This window comes from Tamandua tetradactyla, chromosome 2 (assembly GCF_023851605.1).
Source record: "Tamandua tetradactyla isolate mTamTet1 chromosome 2, mTamTet1.pri, whole genome shotgun sequence".
Taxonomy (NCBI): Eukaryota; Metazoa; Chordata; class Mammalia; order Pilosa; family Myrmecophagidae; genus Tamandua; species Tamandua tetradactyla.
Window position 1 is genome coordinate 20,516,191 of NC_135328.1, and position 18,425 is coordinate 20,534,615.

An 18,425-nucleotide genomic window follows, 5' to 3' on the forward strand; every position below is an offset into this window, starting at 1 on the left:
TTCTCAAATAATATGATTGGCTTCACTGTTGTTGAACTCTAGAAACTGAAATATGCTGGGCATTGTTAAAACTTAAGGATGCAAAAATACCACAGCTTGCAATTTGTTTTCATCAAAGAGGAAAAAAAAATGCTTTCAACACATTTCCTTTCTCATAGATAAAAATCTGAGCTCTGAGGCATGTTTGTAACTTTACATCAACCTGCACAGCTAAGCAAATATTTCATCTAACGAATTTATTTAAGAGTTCGAATCTGCTTAGGTATGACCAAACATAAAATATAGCCCTTGAACTATGATTAGAGGGCTGCTACTCTTTCCGTTTCTTCTTAGAATTTTCCTGAGCAAAACGCCTTCTGGTTTATGGGTCAATCCAGCTGTGCCCTACATTTATCCTATAGCTCAAACCCTTGGTATGATGAGAGGTTCTTAAAAAGGAATGCTAACTCAGAATTCAGAGAGCAACACATGCCTTCTAGCTGATGAGACAAGTGGGAGGTAGATGTTCTTTATCAAATTGACAGTTATCTCCTATTCCTAATTTGCTGAGTTTTTTTTAATTTTTAATTTTTTTTATCATGGATGGATGTTGGATGTTGTCACAGGCTTTTTTTTCCTGTGACAATTAAAATATTCATATGATTTTTCTTCTTTAGTCTACTTGTGTGAGTGAATTTGTTCAAAATAAATTTTCAAATGTTAAATCAGTCTTGCAAACTTAAATTCCACTAGATTTTGTCGCAAAATATATTTTATGTATTGTTGAATTCTGTTTGCTAGTACTTTTTGAGGATATTTGCATCTGTGATTATGGAAATATTGGAGTCCCATCACTTGTAATGTCTTTCTGGATTTAGTATTGGGGTAATGCTGCATGCATTGAAATAAACTAGGAAGTTCTCCCTTTGCTTATGTTTTCTGGAAAAACAATGTAAAAAATCAGTAGCATTTTTTCCCATTAATGTTTGGCAGAGTTCATCACCAAAAACATCTGGACTGGGGAATTTCTTTTTTTGGATTGTTATTAATTATTCATTCAATTACTTTCTTAGATATAAGGCTGCTCAGGTTGTTTATTTATGCTTGTTTGAATTTTGCTAGTTCATGTCTTTCCAAGAGTTGGTCTTTTTCAACCTAGATTATCAAATATATTGGCATCTATTTGCCTGCAGTATTCCTCTTAATGTCCTTGTGATAAGTAGTGATGACCCTATTTGAATCCAGATACTACTAATCAGCATCTTCTCTCTTTTTATTGGTCTTTTTAAAGAAGCAGCATTTGCTTTTATTGGTTTTATCTATTATTTTCTCTACTTTGAATATTATTGGTTTCTACACTAATTTTGTTATCTCTCTAAGTTTGCTCTTGAGTTCAAATTGCTCTTCTTTTGGTAGTTTCACAAAATAAAAGCTTAGGTTATTTATTTTAGATATTTATTATTTTTAATATATAAATTTAATTATAAAAAATTTCTCCTACACAGGGCTTTTGCTACATCCCTCAAATGTTACAAGTTGTATTTTAATTTTCATTTACTTCAAAATATTTCATTTTCTCTTCACATTTATTCTTTGACCTATGTAGAGGTGTGTTGTTTAATTTCAAATATTTGGAGTTTTACCTGGTATCTTTTTGTAATTGATTTCTAATTTAATTCAATTATGGTCAGAGAACATATTCTGTATGGCTTATATTCTTTTAAATTTCTGAAAGTCTGTCCTATTGCCCAGAATATGTTCCATCTTAGAGAATATTCCATGCATACTAAATAATGGACTAGTCTATAAGCATCAGTTAAATCGGGTTGTCGATCATGCTGTTCAGGTCAATAGAACCTATTAATTTTCTCTCTGCTGAAGCTTCCAACTATAATGGTGGGTTCAACTCTTTCTCCTTTTGATCCTGTCAGTTTTGCTTTACATATTTTGACATTCTGTAATTAGGTGCAAATATGTTCACAATTGTTATATATCGTCTTGATAATTATCCCCTTTATAATTACGCAATGTCCTTATCTATCCTTAATATTTGTCCCTATCTATCCTTAATATTTTCCTTGTTCTGATGTCTGCTTTGTATGGCTTCATTATAGTTACTCCAGCTTTATTTTGATCAATGGTTAGTGCAATTTATCTTTCTCCAACCCTTTATTTTATTATTTTTTTGGGGGGGAGGTACATGTTAAGGTAATCAAACCCGGGTCTCCCGGATGGAAGGGGAGCATTCTACCCCTGAACCACCTGTGCTCCCTCCATCTCTATTTTTAACCTAGTAAAATCTTTATATTTAAAGAGAGTTTCTTGTAGACCACGCATAGTTGGGATTTGTTTTGTTAATGCAATTTGGCAATCTTTGTCTTTAGAATGGTATATTTTGATGATTTACAAGATGATTATTGATATGTTTAGATTAATAGCAACCATATTTATATCCAATGGCTTCATTTTCTGCCCTCTCTGATTTAGACTGAGCATTCCATATGATTCAACTTTATTTATTCTATATTTAACACATAATTTAAAATTCCCTAAAAATATTTTACATGATTTCTCTAGAATTTAAAATATATACGTTTGACTAATCTAAGTCCACCTTCAAATAACACTATTCATTTGACATGTGGTGTAAGTACCTTATAACTGTGCATTCCCAATTCCTCCCTCCCATTATTCGTGATGTGCTATCATTTATTTCCCTTTTCCATATGCTCTATTCACCCAATGTAGTGTTTTATTATTACTTTAAAAATGATAATGTCATAGAGCAATTAGGAATAATAAAGATTAAGGATTTTATTTACCTTAATTTATTCCTTCTCTGGCATTATTCCTTTCTTTATATAGATAGAATTTTATGACCTATATTAGTTTCCTTTTGCCTGAAGAAAATCTTTTAATGTATGGAAAGTCTTATGGTGATGAACTCCCATAGTATTTGTTTGTCTGAGAAAGTCTTTATTTCTCCCTAACTTTTGAAGGGTAATTTACTGGACATAGAATTCTGGGTTGGTTGGTCTTTCTTTAAACGTTAAATATTTCATTCGCTCTCTTTGGGCTTGCATTGTCTCTGATGAGAACCCCACTGTGATTATCATCCTTGTACTTTCATAGATTAGATGACCCCAACCCATGGTTTCTTTCAAAATTTTCTTCTTGTCATAGGTATTCTGAAGTCTGAATATTATATACCAATGGTTAGGGTTTTTAAAATATTATTTCTGCTTGGTATCTCTTTGATCATTTTATTTATGTGATTTTGTGCCCATCATTAATTTTGGAAATATCTTAACCATTATTTAAATTTGCTTCAAACATTTATTTTGCTCCATTCTCTCTCTTCTCTGTCATTTCAATAATGTGTAAGTTATACCTTTTATGGTTGTCCCATAGTTCTTGGTTATTTTGTTTGATTTTATTTTAATTGCTTTTATTCTTTGTATTTCAGTTTAGAAAGTTTCTATTGCTGTTATTTCACGCTCCTTCTACACACAGCTGTGTTGAATCTCTAGATGAGCACATAAAAGGCATTGTTCATTTATCTTAGTGTTTTGATTTCTAGCATTTCCTTTTGTTTCTTTCTTAAAAGTCACACTTCTGCTTACATGATACTTTTGTCTTTGCATTTTGCCGGGTGTTTCCATTAGAGCCAATTTCATATAAATTACACTTATTTTAATTTCCTTTTCTGATAATTCTAAGATCCGTTTCATAACTGATGTTTGCTTTATCTCTTCAGACTATGATTTTTAGCCTGTCTTCTCATTTTTAGTTGAAAGCAAGATGTGCCGTATTGGGTAATAGTGACTGAAGCAAATAGGTCTCTATTTTCAGGATACACTAAAGATCTGGCCATATATGGCTAGGAGATGGGTCCTGTTTAATATGTTCTGTAGCTGTTGCTGTCAGCTGTCATTGTTCATATTCCTCTCTGCCCTGTGTTATATCTTTCCTCTTGACTTTGAACTTTCTCTAGTATTCCCCCACGGAGACACTATGTAGAGCAGCGGTTTCCATTGTAATTCACTCTTATCATTTTGGACTTTCATTGGTGTTGTTTTAAATAATGAAGGAAGGTGGGGATTCTAGTCTCCTCCAATTAAATCTCTGTCTTTTATTGGGCCTGTCTCTCTGACCTGAGAATTTCACAAGTGTTTGTTCTTGCCTGCACTCACAAACTTAAGTGAGAAAGGAAAGCTAGAGGATGCTGGAGTAAGAGAAAGGCCCTTTCCCAACAGCTCTGAAAATTGTTCTCTCTAGTCTGGGAGCCTATGATATGGATAAGACTTTGAGAATATTCCACAATGATCCCTTTTCTCCCACTCCTGCCAGAACAATAGGTTCTTTCAAGTCATGGTTCTCACCATAACAACTTGATGAAGTTCCCAGAGACATTTTGAAAGTGTCATACCCACACGCCCCTCCAGCCAAAGACTGCAACCTCTAGGGATTTCTGGGAATTCCGCATTCCCATCTGGAGCCACGCTCTGCTGCCAGTGAGTTATCAAAGTTATCAATTAAGTGTCCCTACAAGTTGGTCACTCCAGTGGCTTCTGCTCCAGGTAAGTGGGTTTTGGCTTGACTTCTGGATTCACCTGTGTCTCCTGACTCTGGGGACATCGGTGCTGTGGGGAGGGTGCCCTGGGAACTCAATTCTCTGGTGGATACAAGAAAAATAATTGATTTCTGTTTGCCTCGCTTTGTCTCAGAAGGATGGCTTGGAGTGTATGTTAGAGATGAGACCAGAGTCAAATAGTTTTATTATTTTATTTATTTACTATTGATTGGGGCTGGTCATGAGTGATGGAGAACCATAATGACACCACTGGAGAAAATATTTCAGAAGCACTTCAGTGCCTGTGTGGGCAATGTGGAAGGTAGAGTATTTGATTAAAAGGGTTTCTTGGAAATACTGAGCTAGGTATTTTCATCTGTCTGCTTTTTGGATAGAACACAAGTACTCTCATACAGGAAAAATAACAGGCAGGATTCAATGTTCTCTTTTAAATAAATTATATGAAAAAGAAAGAATAATTATTGTTACACTGCAATTTGGATTCCATGAAGTAATTACCTCCTATTGTCCCATTTAAAGGATAAAAATCAAAGTAAAAGTAAAATTAGGAAGGAGAGTAGTTATTTATGTGTCAGACTGAATGAAGATCTGAATATAGAAAGCAGGCTTCTAATACAACTGCCAAGCTAAGTACTGAGAAAAAATAGAACAAAGATGATGTTTTTTTGGCTGGGTTTATTTTAGTTATTCATTCCTTTTTTCCTCACAGGCTTCTGGATCACTAGCCTGTCAATATGCTTTTACAACCACCAATATTAAGACTGGAAAGAAGATACTTTTTTGTTTTGCTTTCTTAATCTCCCTATTTTGTGGAGGACAGTGCATGAACAGAGAATCTACTCACAGGTACGGATATACCTTTTCCAGTTAATATTGACTGACAACAGTCCACATGAAAACTGTTGAAATAATCTACATAAAGCAAAGGGAAAGTACCATTGGAGAAGTAAAAGAAAGTATTTCTAAGAAACAATTTGTGTCAGCATAAAAATAAATTTAGCATTCCCTATGCATTGTATTATCCATTTTATTACATATGTACAACTGTATTACAAACTCAGCAGTGAAAATGAAGGATTTTGTGAATTCAATAATAGAATTACATCTGAATTAACAACCCTGAATGGAAAAACCAGCATTACAGAAATGTTGTACTCAATAACATTTGATGAGCTGAGTACACACAAGCCACTCTCCTATATTGCCACATTAAAAAAGCAAAGGTATAAAGCAAATTAGAGAGGAAATACAGATAGGAGGAAGATCATATTTAAGGTATAGAAATTTATTGTTATTGTATCTAATCAAGAATATATAAAACAGAAATAATAATACAGTTTTTATTATAAGAAACTTTTCCTGGATTGAAGAAACACAATTAAAAAATCAAACCTTTAGATTTTGCTAGAAAAAAGAGTCTATTTCTGAGAAGATTTGTTTGTATTTTTGTGCTGTTTGTTTTTAATTTCAAACCTTTTAATGGTCCACTCTTTTCTTTTAAGTAGAGTAGTTGTAGTTTTAAGGAAAAATCCTGCAGAGCATACAGAGTTCCTATAAACCTCCTCACATGCCGCCACGTGTACTTTTCCTTATTTTTCACATTTTGTGTTAGCGTGGTATCTTCATTACAATCGATGAAGCAATATTATTATAGTTTTATTATTAACTATGTCCCATAATTTACATTAGGGCCCACTCATTATCTTGTACAGTTTTATGTGGTTTTTTTTTTTTTTCAGTTTTATTATGGTAAAATATAGACAACATAAAATTTCCCATTTTAACTACTTTCAAATATACAACTCAGTGGTATTAATTGCATTTACAATGTTGTGCTACAATCACCACTATCCATTACCAAAACTGTTCCATCACCCCAATCAGAAATTCTGCACAAAGGAAGCATTAACTCGCCATTTCCTAACACCACCCAGCCTCATGTACCCTGGCACTCTCCTCTAATGAAATACTCTCTGGATGCCACTCCAGTGAACATATTGATACAACATCCATTTATTTTTAAAAACACCTTTAATTTAAAGGCTATGCATTCAGAACCATTTATTCGTACAAGTTGGGGCAAACTCTGGATCTTTGCTCAGCTACTGACATTGTATTTTGCATCTTGTCTAAGGGGCCTTAGCTCTCGTGGAGCCTCTGCTGGGATTCCACCCTGATCTGTGGAGTCACATCTACTGTACCGCTGGGCACTTACACACCCCTTCTCTGTAATAAACACTTACCTGGCACTTCAACTGTAACTTAGTAAACCTAATGGGTTATTTTTATATAACATATGCAAGAAAGTCAGCTGTATCTGCAAATACGTGTATGTATATAATTTCTTAGTACTTCTAAATTGGGTAGCCACCAACCACATACAGCTATCTGAATATAAATTAATGTTAAGTAAACTTACAATAATTCTTCAATCACACTAGCCACATTTAAGGTGCTTAGTATCCACATGTGGTACCATACTGGCCGGCTCAGAATAGAATCTTTCCATTACTGTAGAAGGTATTCTTGGGCAACTTTATTCTATGGTGCCCTTATGGCATAATGCATTGCACTTGCCTTTAGCATTAACTTTTACTATTGATCAAGGCTTTTTAGGTATTATTTGGCCAGGAAAGAGAAAAGAGAGTTAGGTTTGAATGATTCTACGTGTTCTTTTTTCCCCCCTCTTCCAAAAACCCACACACTTAAAGTAGAACCAAGGGCAAGTGAGACTACAAGACCTCTGTTTAAGGCAGTGAACTGGCTGTTCGCAAAATAAGGACAGTTCATTTTTAGTTGGAGAGTGTAAGATAGAAGGAGAGAACCTCTAATAAAAAAGTTAAGTCTCTGGTAGCACTTTGGGTGGCATTATAGTTCTTTGACAAAGGACTCTGAATGGTCTTATGAGGAAGGTGAAATGAAACTTGTTAGCCTAAACATTCAGCAGCTCCATATTATGATTTTTCAACATGTAATTTTAAATAAGTTTTCCTAAACAGGTAGTACTGTCTATAAATATCTTTAACATGAAAGCAGTATTTTTCAAAACATAATTTGCATTTGTCTGAAATTAAAACAACTAATCCATGAATTAATTTACAAATTGTTCAAATACAACATAAGCCTCCCTCATATTTAAGAAAATGCACTTAAATTCATGCAAATTTTAGTTACTTTAATTTTATTGTTTTTTTCCTGATAAGGAAAAAACTATGCTATGTGCCTTTTGTGCCAAAGGCTGCACTTCATAGAGATATTTTTACCAATATCCTGTCACCAAGTTTCAGATATCATCAAGAGAGCCATGATTCATTAGAGTACAATCTACCAAGTAACCTGAGTGTGGGTGCTGGGGTGTGTGTGTGAGAGAGACAGGGGGGAGGGAGGGAGTAGGAGGAAGGGAAGAAAGGGGAGGGGAAGGGAAAAAACTAAAATGCCATTTTAAAATTTATTTGCAAAGGGAAGAACAAAATATTTTAGCTGAAAAGACATGAGGGTGCTACCCAAAATGACTTTTTGGAGATTATAGCAGAAGGAAGACTTTTTCAACCAACAAGGAAATGAATAAAAGCAGATCAGGAATAAAAAGTAACTGGATGAGATGGCAGTGATAACAAAAATTACTGAATCATAGAACTAAATGTAAATAAAATAGGATTCAACATAGTTTCAAATTTTATGTAATCCATGTAAACTAAAATAAAAATATCACCACAATAAAAAGTAAGAAATTTAACCATCCCACATTTAGCCAAACAAAAACTGAAAGCAGGAGATATTATGCAAATTAAATTAATTACCAGGGAAGAAAGCAATAAAGACTTCCTTAATATGAAGAGTTAAAGAAATAAAGTTAAAGTGCAAATATATTGCTTAAAATATAACTAATAACACAAATGACAAATAAATATACAGATTTCAAATTTCAAATAAATAATATAATACGTACCTGCAGATAAATATTTCCTTTTTGAAAGTGTAAAAAAAAAGGGGGGGGTGCAAAAGTAGTTCAGTGATAAAATTCCCCCCTGCCATGTGGGAGACCCGTGTACTTCCCCAAAACAAAACAAACAAACAAGCAAACAAGAAAAAAACAAACAAAAATTCAACAAATGGGGCTGCAATAACAGCATACTCACATGCAAAAAGGATGAAATGTGGCCCTGCCACACAGCATACAAAAAAAACGTCTAGGGATTGTGTAAGAAGAAGGAGGAGGAACAGAATAACAGTGAGAGGAGGAGTAGAAGGAGTAAAAAATGAGAAAAGGATAAAAAAGATGGTAGAGAAAGACGTGGGGGGGTGATAGAAGAAATACAAAAATAAAATGAGAAAAATGTATTAGTTATGACACTAAATATACATGTGCAAAACTCTCAATTTCAAATATACATATATTTTTAATTTCAGATATTTAAAATTGTAAATAATCAATATGTGCTCTCTACTATCAGCAGAGTTACCTCGCAGTCTGGGATACGAAGTGATGGATTCTATAAAAACAAGTAAGTGTACACAAAGTACTTAGTGGCCATGTATGAATTTCTTTGTTGTTGCTAATTTTTTTTAATTTACAAAAACAAACAATACCCTTAGAACCACCAACAATGGATATCTTAGTTAGCTTAACATAATTAAAATGATTATCGGTAATAAAATACTATAAATGAATAAAAATAAATAAAATAAGTAATATATTTATTATGAATAAAAATAAGAATAGGAAGAAAATTATTATTATTCAGTCAATATACAATTTAAGTTCCATGTGTAGTGAGTATATAAGAAAATTGGGTGAACAAATTGTGAAACTGTCCTAAATATGGAAAATAGGAAGCAGAGATATGTCATAAAGTAGAAACCTATTATCTTTTGAGATATACTTGCTTACCAATATTCATTGAGATATAATCCATATACAATTCACCATTTAAGCATGCAATTCAATTGTTTTTAATATGTTCATAGAATTGTACAACCATCAGTACTATCAATTTTAATATTTTCATCACTCCCAAAGGAAACTCGTACCATTAGCAGTCACTCCATTTTCCCTCAATCCTTCCTCCACCCCACCCCTGTGCAGTCATTAGTATATTTTCTGTTTCTAAAGATTTATACATAGTGGTTATTTTATAATAACGGTGTCCTATACTATGTGGTCTTTTCTGGTTTGCTTCTTGCAGTTAGCATATATCCAGGTTTGACAAAATAGTATATATAAATATTACATAGTTTTCTTGCTGAATAACATTACATTGAATGGATATGTCATATTTCATTTATCCATTTATCAGTTGATGGGCATTTGAATTGTTTCCACTTTTTTGACTATTATGAATAATTCTACTATGAAAGTTCAGATATATTTTTATATGGATGCGTTTTTTAATTTCTCTTGGAGTAGAATTGCTGTCATATAGTAACTATATTTTTAACGATTTGAGGAATAGCTAAACAGTTTTCAATATGACCGTATCATTTTATATTCCCACCAGCAATATAAGGGGCTTCCAATTTTTCCTTATCCTCATTTAACTTTGGTATTATCTCTCTTCATTGATTTTAGCCATCTAAGTAGGTAAGATGTTGTCACACTGTGGTTTGAATTGCATTTCCCTAGTGGCTAATGATGATGAACATCTATGTTATTGGCCCTTTGTGTGTCTTCTCTGGAGAAAGATGCATATGCATATCTTCATACATTTTAATTGCTACTTATCATGTTATTTTTGAGTTGTAAATGTTTTTATTGTGGATACAAATCTCTTAGCATTCACAAATATTTTCTTTCACCCTATGGGTTTTCATTTTCACTTTCTTCATGGTGTACTTGGAAGCACAAAGCTTTTATTAATTCGATAAAGTCCAAGTCATTTATTTTGCTTCTGCTTTTGGTGTCATATCTAAGACATGTTTGCTTATCCCAAGTTCATAAAGGTTTACTCCTATGTCTTCTTTAAAATTTTATAGCTTTAGCTCCTATAATTATATATGATTAGATTAATTTATGTATGGTGTGCAATAGGGCTCCAACTTTGTTCTTTACTGTAGCTTTGTAGTAAGTTTTGAATTTCAGAATGAGTCCTGCAATTTTTGTTCTTCTTTATAAAGTTTTTTGAGTCTCCTGGGTCCCTTAAATTTCACATGCATTTAGGATCATTTTCTCAATTTCTGCAAAATAGCAAGTTGGAATTTTATTAGAGATTGCACTGAACCTGGAGTTCAGTTCGAATAGTATTAAGCCTTCAAATCTATGAACATGTGATATCTTTCAACTTAGATCTTTATTTCAACAATATTTTGTAGTTTTCTGTATACAAGTTGTGTGCTTCTTGTGTTGAATTTATTCCTAAATATTGTAATGCAATTGTATATAGATTTGTTTTCTTAATTTCATTTTTAGATTTAGCTGGACTTTCTCTAACAATCCCTTTTCCTGCTCTCCCATTAAGCTTTTGGCTAGTCTACTTTTGTTGTCATCAAAGCCAGCTACCAGCCTCCATTAATTGCTAGATGATGTTATATTGTCGGAGACTACTTCCTGGAGTATAAATTGCTCCACAATTTTATGTATTCAAAGTTGAATAAATTGGCATGGCTGGGTTTTGCTAATTTTTAAGACTTGTGCTCACCCTCTTTGAAGAAGACCTTCTGAGCTATGGAGCAGAAGTTGCAGCTTAAAAGATGTTGATCTCATATATTTCCTATGGAGTTATTCATGTCATAGTGGAAAGTGCCCAATGTGGACCTTCTACAGCACAGAACCAGGGAGGATAGGAACTATTATGTTCACTTGCTACCTAATTAATTAGAAATAGTTCTGCCCTAGGAAACTGGAAGATTTGGGAGCTGCCTCTGGCTGCCAAGTCTAACAGAGCAACTCTCTTATAACGCAGTCTACAGGGAAAAGAAACAGCACTCTTTGCCAGCTGCGCCACTAGAATCCTCTTTAGGTAGTGGGGTTGATCAGAAGCAATAGGATCTCTGCCCAGTGTGCTCAAAATGACCAATTCTGGAGACACCAGGGCTTCAAATAGAGAAAGAGTTTATTGTTAGCAAACAAGCAAGGAGATCAGATTGCCTATTGGCCTAAAAAATCTGTCCCCCCAAATTGCAGTAATTCTAATAGTTTGAAGCTATCAAAAGATGGGCAGATTTTAGGAAATAAACACAATGGCTCCACATGACATAGAGGTGATCTAATTATTGAGCATGTGCAGATTGAGTACATGCTGAATAAGAAAATGGCAGCATAATATGATGATGGGTGTGATTTTCAGTATTATAATGAAGTATAGGTTGCTTTATTGGTTAAAGTTTAAGCTATTGCTTATCATTGGCAGACCCGTTTTGGTTAGATCCATCTCTCTACAGTTTATTGAGTTTGAGGATATGGGGAATTTTTTGTTGAACAAAGCTTCTCAATTTAATGAATGCTCTTTCATTACCCTCCAGAGAGGTTCACTGATTTTCTTTACATCTTACATGGGGAATGACTTCCCTGAGCAATTCACACTGCCATTCTGTAAGTCCTCTCCATAGGGCTTTGTTTTGGGGGGGGGGGGGAGTTATATAGTCTGGGAATCAAACCTGGGTTTCCCACATGGAAGGCAGGCATTCTAACCATTGAACTAGGCATGCACCCCTCTCCATAGGATTTTCCATCCTTTTGAAAAGCAGTGTTCTAAGTAGAAAAAATTAACACACACACAAATATACACATACACAGCACTGAAAGAAATACTTTTGTAAGAGAAATCTGTGGAATGTTAAGAGTCTTATTTTTGTCTTATTAATTTTTGTCTTATTAGTATAATGGAGAAAGCAGCAAATTTCCAAAACTTTGGTGCAGTATAAAGCATAGATTTGGAGCACTGGGGAATACTGAACAGAATTTTGAAATGAAATTTCTAGCTCAACAGCATTACCATCCAGATGGATGCACCTAACTCCTGTGGACCTAATGATAGTAGTGGCAAATGCTAAATCTCTGATTTTATTTAAACTTTAATATACACAAAATATGCCTATTGCTCCTATCAGCAGATAAATATACCATCCAACAACAACAAAGTAAGTCCAAAGACAAGAAGATCATCAAAAATATACCCCACGCAATGTAAGAGAGAAAACATGAAGGTGATGATAGTGGAAAATGCCATATGAATTTTGCTACTTCCCTCAGGCAAGTGGCCATGCAGATATTTGTAAGCAGGTGTCATCAAGCATAACACAAAACAAGTTCAAATTTTGGCAAGGAATCATTGTATTTATATGGCTAGAATCCTGCTATTCATTTTGGCCCAGATCATTGTAAAAGCTGGAATAAGCCAGAACAAACAATTGTAATAAAAATTTAACACGGGAATGTTCCTTAAGCCCCATGGGTATATTCCATATTTGTACATGTCTGTGTGTATATGTGCATGTTTATGTGTGAACATATAATAACTACAAATGTGCTTTTGAAGAATGGAACACAGCTGCAGCTGTGAAGTTAACTCAAATGTTTAAAACTGTGATGAATGAACATCCAATTAGTGGCAAAGATAGATATTAAAAAGTCAAGTAAAGTATAGCAAATGCCTTAAAGAGAAAGAAGGAGGAAGAAATGTGACCTTAAGTTACAGTGGAAGGCCACCTAATAAAATGTTTTAATCTTGAGGGCCAACATAAAGCATTGAGAAAGCGAAGGTGGTCAATTGTAGCTGAATAACAGTGAGCCGGTAAAGAGTTGATAGAATGACATGGGAGAACTTGGGAGGTCTTGAAAGCCATATTTTTAAGCCTATAAAAATTAAAAGACACCTGTCAGGATTACTATAAATTGATTTGTGCTAAAAATAACACTGCATCTCTGCCTAACACTGGGGAGAATAGATTGGATGAGGACAAGAGTAGAAGCCAGAAGAGAAGAGGCAATTCTGATGGCTCAAGTGTGAGATGTTAGTATATGGATTAGGGTGTGTAGCAATTGGTTTGTAAAGAAGGAGATAAACATGAGAGATATTTAGGAGGCAGATACGGGATATAAGTTTGAAAAAGAAATAGAGATTCAGGTTTCTGGCTTGGGCAATTAATTGAAGGAAAAAAAGAGTTTTCAGGTTTGAAAAGATACAAATTCAGTTTAGAACATTTTTAATATGAAGTGCCTATAATGCAACAAATTATGGAAATTGGTGAACCAGCAGAAAATTAAGATCTGGAGTTAAAATGAAAGAGTGAAAATTCAAGTTTGATATTTAGGAGGTGGTATTTGAAGTTATAGGGGTTGGATAAGATCTTCTAGTTGGGAAGGGGAAAGAGAAAGAGAAAGAGAAAGAAGGGACATAAAAATGACAAAATATTCCAACAGTTAAAGAGCAGTCAAAGACTAAGCAAGTGCCAAGGGAAGTGGGAAAGAAATGCCAGCATAGTATAGCTATATTATAATACCATTGTGTTCAACAGCTGGTAAGGATGATAGTGCTTTTAGGAGAAGGATATTGCTAGTATTGGTACTGTCTGCTCAGGTAATTGCTGGGGAAGTCATGAACACACCCAGGGGCCATTCCCCAGTCCTTGTCCCCATCCCCCAATCTTTTACCCTCTCACTTATCTGTATGCAGATGTCTCCATTTGTTGCCGTTTTGTAGCCCATGGGACAAGTTAGTTCTAATGGAATGGTTTGACTGTGTACCCTGATCCCAAAACTGGAAGCAATCATTCCCAGCTGCTTATCAGGGCAGAAATTCTGAACAAAGTCCATTTGATGCACACTTTTTGTTCAGTAGCAGGGTCCCCTCCCCCTGGGGTGTAGAGATATCCAGGCTTTAGGCAGCATGCGCTCCCTTTTGTCCAACACAAAGCTGGGCATCTGGAGCTCCCTACAACCCTGACCTCAAGCAGTTAGCCACCCCAGGGGACCAGCCACAATGGTCTCTCTTCCCCTGCTCCTTTGGATACTTTGGCTGTGTAAGTAATAAAGTGGTCATTTGTTGGGAATCTTCGTTGTGCCTGAACCTGTGTTCTCACCACATATTGTGTACCAACTTGTTCCACATTAATATAGAAAATAAAAAGTTTTCAGTAGATTTAGTGACCTAGATGGTACTAACATCTTAGAATAAAGTAGTTCAGTAGTATCCAATGGATAGTTCATTTAAATTTTAATCAATGATTTAAATATCAATTATCAATTAATTGTTAATCAATTATTAAGATATCAACAAAGAACAAAGGAGACTAGCAGTATAAAATTAAGCACTTTCTGTATTTCCCATGATTTAGCTTGCATCTCATACGCTCAGAATAAAATCGAAACCAAAGCAGGTATCAGGTCACAATTTCCGGCTCTGCTTTCACAGCATATAACTAGCATTAGACCAAAACAAGAATGGAAAATAAGTAAGAGCGACAACTACAACTGAATTTCCTTTATAACGGAAACACTGTATGCTGTCCCATATTATATTCTTTTCATCCTAGCACTTGCTAGTAGACAAAGGGATAACTAGGTAAAACAGAAGCTTTGCAAAGTCCACTGATAAAATTATTTATTTATCATGTGATTTTTTATGTAGATATTGCCTATCAGCTGCAAGGGGAAAAAAACACTTTTCTTTTCTAATACTTCTTTGGAATTCTTTTTGTAACTTACAGAAATGAACAACAGATGGCATAAGCAAAACAAAACAAATGAAGTAAGTAATACCTTGGAACCACAGAATCTTAGAGATGGCACATTAAAGTTAAAAACAAAACTATTATCGGGTGTCACCTTTGTAATAATAAAAATGGTAATTACTATTATTGTTGTTGTTATTGTTTAGATGTGTTCTGCCAATACAGGCAATGTAATTAGCCAGAAAAAATACATCGTGCAGAAGTATTAGAAAAGTGTTTTTTTCCCCTTGCAGCTGATAGGCAATATCTACATAAAAATCACAAGATAATCAATAAAACACTATCAGAAATAAGTGATTCCACTGAATTTTTTTTTAGTGTGAAATAAATGCATAAAAATCATAGATGTCTTTTGTACCAGAATTAAAGCTAAGACAATGATGTGGAATAAAATGTCTCATTAACCAGCAATGAGAAAAAAAAATTTCCTAAGAAAACCCTTAAAAAGAACTGTGCAAGAACTATGATTTCTAAGTTATAAAATATAAAAGGACTTGCCATGTGCTTGGACACAGGAGATTATGTATTTTTAAACCAAGAAAATTTTTCTAAATTAAATGTAATATATGCTTTTCCATTATAGAAGCCAATGAAATTTACATAAAACATAACAAAATTACTCTGTAGTGGTTCTAAGAGAATATAATTGCAGGTTATGTAGGAATATTTCAAATGGAAGGGTAAAGAAGGAGTTTGCCCTTTTGATCTCAAAATATATTTTAATGTCACAGTTTTCAGATTATCTAATATGAGGCTAAAGTAGATTACAAACTATGTGTGGAAATGGCAATATATTCCTGTGGATGCTTTTCTTGTAAAATATTTTTACAAGATTGATTATTATATCTATTGACCTAAAATGCATTGTGACTAAAAGAAAAATCTGTACAGAGAATTATGACAAATGCAAAGAAACTATTTTTTCACACCAAACACAGATATGCATAGAAAACATTTTGACTTTATTTTTCCATTAATTGATTTGATCTGCCACTATATCCCATTGACTAGTCAGATAAAATATCCTAGATATAATTTGGTGCAATCTGATATAATTAGAATAATTCAATTTTCAGAATATTTATATACTTGTTAATTTACAAAAGTAAAATTTACTGCTCCTTAAAATATTTTAGAATAATTACAGATACATAGAAAATTGTTGTTTTGTATACCAGTTTCCCTGTTATAAATTATATCTTACTGTGATGCATACATACATGTTAAAAGTTAGAAAACAACTGGTATATTGCTATTAACTGAACTCCAGACTGCATTAAGATTTCCTTAGTTTTTCCATTAATATGTTTTGCTCAATTCCAGAACACCATATTGCATTTAGTTGTCAGGTCTCCTGGTCTAGGATAGTTTCTTAATATTTCCTTCTTTTTCTTGTCCTTGAACATTTTGAGGACTACTGATCAGTACTTTGTAGAATGTTCCTCAGTTTGGGTTTGTCTGATGTTTTTGTAATGATTAAACTGGGGAAATGGATTTTGGAGAAGAGTGTCACAGACATGAAGTACTTCTTTTCATAATATCATATCAGGGTTCCATGGTATCCACATGACATCCTGATGATGTCAACCTTAACCATTTGGTAAAGCTAGTGGCTGCCAAGTTTCTCCACTACAAAGTGATTGAATTTCCCTTTTAGTATTCTATTATTTGGAAGTGAGTCACTAAGTCTTCCCCATATCTAGGGGTTTAAGCTCCATCTACTTAAGAAGGAAATATTTACACACAGTTTTCTTTTCTTTTTATTTTCTTATGGAAGCTTTGTCTCTTCTCTCCCATTTACTTATTTATTTAATCATTTATTTATATCAGTGTAGATCCTTGGATATTTTATCCTGCAGGTTGTCTTCCAATACTACATTTTTAATTTTTTGCTCAAATTATTCCACTGTTGGCTATTGGCAGTCTTTTGGGTTGGTTCCATGTCCATTTGACATGCCTCCAACCGTTTGTTTTGTTTTTAGCACTTTATAACTTCATGGTACTATAAGATGTTACAGACTCACCTTGTGTTTTCCTGTACCAACTCTACACTCAGCCATTTCTCCAGGAACCCTGCTTCCTTTACTGGCAAGTGGCATCTATAAATCAAGACGTATGCTAGATTTGCTCATTGCTGCCAGGATACCATTGCATCTTTGCCTACTTAGAGAACAGAGCTAGATGATATGTGTGTATACTAACCCATACATATATATATACATATACTTGCTTATGTATCCATCTCAAGGTATATATGTGTATGTATATATGTATATATGTATATATGTGTATATATTTTGTTTATGTATCCATCTCAAGGTGTATATAAACATGAGCTCATACTGAACTCTACTCCAGTAAAACAGGGTTTGAACTATACTTGCCTTATTGCTGATCTGTAACTTCTTATTTGAAAGGGAGCTGCTGTCCTCCATCCATTTTCTTATTTACTCACTGTGTCTACATGTAAAGCAGTTTCAAATTGTTCATCTGTGCCCTCATGACAGACCAATTTGCCAACTTGAGTACAGTGGATATTTAGAGTTTCTTACCTTTAGCCTAGTAGTTTCTAGACAAAAACATCAGTTTCCTAAGTTAGGTAGGCAATCTCCCCTCATCTTTTCTAATGCAGTCATGTCATAGAGTTATTATTTTTTTGTTATTATTTTAGTCATGTCATAGATTTGTTATATAGATACATAGATTCATCTGTCACCACTGGCACGCTATCCCAGGATAACTCACATGTCTTTGCTTTTGTTTTGCTTTGCGTTTTTAGTTTGCATATGTTGAAGTTCACTCTGTCATGTACAGTTCTGCAGGTTTTGATAAATGGCTAGAATTATGCATCTACCACTTAGGAAGAGGGGGAGCAGTGCCATCACCCTGAAATCTCCCCCGTCCACCCCGTTTGCCATCAACCCCTCTCACTGCACCATCCATCATCCTCTGGGGACCACAGCCTGTTTTTCACCCCTACAGATTTATTTTCATTAAAAATAATCTTACTAATCAGCCTTTATTTCCAGATAAATTTTAACATCCCTTTATTATGTTTTACCCCCCACTTTTCTGACTTTCTCAGAAAGGAAGATGAAGACTTGGATTTCAATAGGAAACCCCCCCACTGCTAATGTCCAAGGAAAAGGTGCCTTGCTGTTTATAAGACAAAGTTTGAAGCACT